This window comes from Elephas maximus, chromosome 4 (genome assembly GCF_024166365.1).
Source record: "Elephas maximus indicus isolate mEleMax1 chromosome 4, mEleMax1 primary haplotype, whole genome shotgun sequence".
Classification (NCBI taxonomy): Eukaryota; Metazoa; Chordata; class Mammalia; order Proboscidea; family Elephantidae; genus Elephas; species Elephas maximus.
This window is the reverse complement of record NC_064822.1, coordinates 111,055,088-111,060,723: the sequence shown is the minus strand read 5'-3', so window position 1 is coordinate 111,060,723 and position 5,636 is coordinate 111,055,088. Positions and strand designations below refer to the sequence as shown.

General features: G+C 34.6%; 1 pseudogene; it reads right to left on the bottom strand.

Annotated features, from left to right (window-relative positions):
* Positions 1 to 256: 256 nt before the first annotated feature.
* Positions 257 to 1,185, bottom strand: LOC126075534 (olfactory receptor 6C3-like; annotated as a pseudogene).
* Between the last annotated feature and the right edge of the window lie 4,451 nt (positions 1,186 to 5,636).

The following is a 5,636-nucleotide window of genomic DNA, read 5'->3' as shown; positions in this document are numbered from 1 at the left end:
AAATGGATTAGGCACTGTAGTCACTGGTTTTCTATTCAGAATAATAAATCAATGATTATGTGGAACTTACTGAAAGTTTTAAAGGAAGGTACAACACAGACACTTTCATATTAAAAAGAAAGTTTAAGCATTTGGATCCACCATTATGGGTAGTGGAGAGATGGATCTAGGACAGTGAAGATTAGAAGAAGGCTAGAATTTCATTTATTCTTTATTGTACCTTCACAATAACATTCATTCATATCAATACATACTTTCATTTATTTTCTGGAAATCCTGTTTTATGGATCAAGCCTTTGAAGGCTTGTTTTACTTGCTTGTTCCTCAGGGGGTAAATGAAGGGGTTCAGCATGGGGGCAATCGAAGTGTTGAGAGTAGCTACTCCTTTGGTCACTGATGCTCTTTCTCTTGCTAAAGGCTTGATGTACATGAATACACAGCTGCCATAAGAGATGGAAATGACGATCATGTGAGAAGAACAAGTGGAGAAAGCCTCTTTCCTCTGACTGGCAGAAGGGGTTCTCAGAATGGTGATAACGATGCACAAGTAGGAGAGAATCACTAACGCCAACGTGAATAGCAAAGGAACAAAAGGAAAGTAACGGCCAATCATCTCTAAAAGCCAGGTATCTGTGCATGAGAGTTGTAAGATGGGGGAGTAGTCACAATGTCAATGACACTGGAAGAACAGAAATCTAACTGGAGGATAAGCATGAGTGGTGGAAAAATGGTCAGGAATCCTCCCAGCCATGAACAAAGAACAAGCAGAGCGCAGATTTTCTTGTTCATGATGGTGGTGTAATGAAAGGGCTTGCAGATGGCAACATAACGATCATAAGACATGGCAGTTAGAAGAAAAAATTCAGACACACCCATGAAGGTGAAGAAAAATAATTGAGCTAAACAATCATTGTAAGAAATGGTCTTGACTTTAGTAATGATTGTCCCCAGAAACCTGGGGATAGACACAATGGCGAATGTAATTTCTAAGGAGAAGCTCTGGAGGAAGCAGTACACAGGAGTGTTTAGAGGAGAGTCTGTCAAGGTGGGGCTGATGATGGTCAGGTTGCCTGTGATACTTAATACATAAGCTATAAATAAAAAGATAAAGATCACAGCCTGAAGCTTTGGATCATCTGATATGCCCAAGAGTACAAACTCTGTAATTATTGTGTGATTTCTCATACTGCTGTATTTTTCCTCTTTAGGCAAAATCTATCGGTAAAAAACAAAATGTAAAGAATGAGCAAATATTAAAGATTTAAATATTAGCATTAATAACCCCAATGACACTAAACAATGGACCTTTTTTCCCCCTTTCAGCTTTTTTGCCATATCTTGTCATGCTTATTAAAACGGAAAATTTTCTTAGATCCTCTTTGGAAAGAAAATGTGTTCACGGATCTATGTTAAAACCCAAATCAGTGACAGTGCATATAACCTCCATAATGAGTCAAATTTTCTATATTTTCAGTATATCCTTGAATCATAAATTTCCACACCGATGTTAATGAATTATGTCTATAGCTTATATACTGAGACATTGTTTTCCAGTTTCGAAGGTTGTATGATTTTAGGAATGAATCTAATTTTGAGTATTTATCCTGATGCCAAAATTTAAAAATTTTATTGTCTAGTGTTGTGGGTTGTTAACCAATGTCATAGAACAATATGTGTACTGACTGTTTAATGAGAAATTTGTTTTGTAAAGCTTCATCTAAAGTACACTAAAAATTAAAAAAAGACAGAAACAAAAAAAGTTTATTTACTAAGGCTTTCATGGATATTGGAACCCAGTCACAACCCCTGAACTTAATAGCATCTAAAATTATTTTTATTCTTAATACCTTTTGTTTTAAATACAATCAGCAGAAATAAAGGTGTTTTCCAATCACATAAATATATCACTGGAATGACCTTGATTGTAAACAAGAGTAAAGTTTAGTTTTTACTAATGGGAAAGAAAAGAGAAACCAGAGAGATAAATCAATACGCACAGAGTTGGAGCCTAACGTTAATATATTTCTTCAACATGATTAGTGGATATCATTGTTTGTGTTTTTTATTAAAAAGAACAATTATTAAATGGACTTTTTTTTTTTAACTACGTTCACTTTTTCTGTTTGGTCTTAAACTTGCTTGAGGACAAGAATGAACTCATAAAGGAATTTTTAAGGCCAAATATCTCATTGTCTCCCTTTTAGAAGACTAAATGATTATAAAAAAAAAAAAAAATGATTATAGGAAATATATATATATATATTTAGGATTTCCTAAAGAGAAAATAGAAATCGCTAAAATGTAAGCTCAGTGATTTTTATCTGTTTTTTTCCACTGCTCTATCCTTAACAACCAGAACTCTATCTGTGTATAAATTCTCAGTAATGTTTGTATTAATCTCTTTCTATAGCATGAACTGGTGAGACAGCATTGATGAAGGGAACATGTAGAAAAACGTTCCCTTCTGCCTAACTCAACCATTAATATTACTGATGGGTGAGTAGCATCTAAGATGATATTATCCTTCTTTTCTTCTTTATCCTTCTTTCTTTTTCTGGCACTCAACATTCTCTTTCTTCAGGAATATGCACATGTTGTCATTAACATATCAGCAAAATATGGCATATCAAAGGGCAGAAGCTGTATTTCTATGTTTTCAACAATCCCTGAAACGTATTACAATATATAACTAATAATACTAAATATGTTAAAGGGATAATTTGGGACTTCCTGCAACTTATTCCAACAAAATCAACTACAGATGGGAGAAACATTTCATTGATAATAATGAACATACTCACTTTGTGATATGTCTGATGGTTCCAGTCAGAAATATTATCCTGGATTTTTCTTAATTTATTTAAAAAAGGGGATATAATACTTGCATAATGTCCTTCAGGAGAACTTTTTGTCATTTGGTCCACCCTTGCCTCTGTCACATAAGAGCCTCTAGCAGAGAGAAAACACAGGCTGGAATGCATGTCAGTTTGTTTGCAGCCTCTGTTAAAAGTAAAATGAATTTCTCTGACCTTTCCACATGAACACATTGCTCTGCACCTGAACTCCAGTAAGAGCTACTTACTGTAACACTAAGAGATCTTTAGGTAGATGTCCAGGGAATTCTGCTTTAAGAGAGTAGGAGCTTAAATAGTTCAAAGCTCTCTGGATAAGATGAAGCTTTAGCCCTACCCAAAGATAAAACAATTTCACCTTCTCTGATCACCGAATAAATTCCCCCGAGATTAGTGTGGAGAAAGGAAAGGTGCAAGAAGAGATAAATTCCAAAAAAGTAAATGATGTCATAACATACACTCTCCTGGAAAGCTAAGTAATATAATGAGATAAAAGTAAAAGCATACCAGTCAGCTTATACCATCAACCTAGTCTCCCTTTGACTGTGTATCATTTGTTCTACACTCAAGAGTTGATTTCTTCTCAGTCCCTTTGGGTCTGGTTAAATCCAGGACCAAACTACACCTCAGTGGACCCTAATTTGGGAGTGCTACCTATGTTTTATTCATTCATACATATCCACCAGCATAATGCAAAATGAATGAATACATAAATAAAATAAGGGATTTCAATACCTTTGAATATCAGAAGGGTACTTGAAAATTTAGGGTTTTTTTTTCTTTTTTTTAAATTTTAAATCTAATACATGGTTAATGTTATAAGAATCAAGATGACAGTAGTATAGAGTGGCATTTTGAATGGCCCTAATATTTCCAACAAATCCTCCATTTTTACCCCAATCTTCAAACTAACCAGTATTAAGAATTTATATTATATTCTCGAGATTTTTTTTTTTTCTGTATCTGGAGTAACATGGGAGCACTCACATTCACACACTTGGAGGTTTGTTGTTGTTGTTGTTATACATTAATGCATTTACATGGTGCCAAATGCTCTATAATTACCTTTTTTTTTAATACCTAAAGGATTTTTTTTTGTAATATGTAATGGATATCATTCCTTATCAAGTTTTTTTGTAACAACTGCATAGAATACCAGAGGTGACTTGCATGTAATTTAATAACTGCTTCGCTAATTAAGATTTAGGGGGCTATACTGTGACCAATTTCACATTATTAGTTATGATGTTACAATGCATCCTTATGCATACTTTTACCTATGTGTAAAACTGACAAGGCTGTGAGCTTTCAATTTTAACAGATACTTAAGAAAAGTTCTCCTACAGATAAGAATGAGTCCTTTTCTTCACATTTGAGTCAAAACTGGATATTATCCAAAAAAAAAAAAAAACCCAACAGTCGTCTAAAATTTTTATAAACAGAGAGACAAAATAATATCACAACTTATTTAATGGTAAAGACACTATAGCTTAGAGAGCACAGTGCCTGGGTTTTTAGGTTAAACAGATCCAATTTCTTTGCAAACTTGCAAATTTTAATGGAACTTTCTGAATATCATCTCTTCACCCATAAAATGAGAAGACTAATAGTCCTAAGTCATAGACTATTGTAAAAATTACAATGAGATAACATATAAAAGAGTTTAGCGTGCTAATTGGGATATGCTGTTGTTGTAAGTTGCCTTCAGGTTGATTCCAACTCACAGCTAGCGACCTTATTTGAGGGAGTAGAACTGCCCCATAGGGTGTTTTAGGCTGTAATCTTTTCTGGAGTAAATTGCTATGTCTTTCTTCCCTGGAGCTGCTGGGTGGGCTCTAACCACCAAATTTTTGGAATAGCACCTGAGTGCTTAACTATGTGTCCTTACTAGAGATATACCATTGCTGTCGAGTCGATTCCAACTCATAGCGACTCTACAGGACAGAGTAGAACTGCCCGATAGAGCTTCCAAGGAGCACCTGGTGGATTTGAACTGCAGACATTTTGGTTAGCAGCTATAGCACTTAACCACTACCCCACAAGAGTTTCCTTACTTGAAATATAGTAATCTCTATATGAATCAGAGAACATGAAAATTTAAAAATAGACAAGATTTATGCATTAAGCACTTACTTGAGACATAAGTGCTTAATGCATAAATCTTATCCATTTGTAAATTTCATATTCTCTGATTCATATAGAGATTGAGTATATTTTTAGTATTTTTATTTCTTCTTCCTGAATTGCGTATTTATAACCTTTGTTGACTTTCCATTGGGTTTATTGTCCTTCTATTTATTGATCCAAAAAAAAAAAACCCAAACCCGTTGCCATCGAGTTGATTCTGACTCATAGCGACCCCATAGGGCAGAGTAGAACTGCCCCATAGGGTTTCCATGGAGTGTCTGGTGGATTTGAACTGCAAACCTTTTAGTTAGCAGCATAGCTTTTAACCACTACACCACCAGGGTTTCCATGGTAAGAGACATTTATGTATTGTAGATATAAATGCATGGTGTGTCTTCTCTATTGTGTATCCTTATTTTGTAAATTTTCTATAATGTGGTTCTACTCAAAAAGATTGTACAACTATCATAAATTCTAAGTGACATATTCTCTTTAGCAAAGACTTACCAACATACTTCAAAACTATATAAATATTGCTGTTGTTAGGTGCTGTTGAGTTAGACTCATAGCGACCCTACGTACAACAGAACGAAACACTGCCCAGTCCTGCGCCATCCTTATAATCGATATTATGCTTGAGCCCATTGTTGCAGCCAT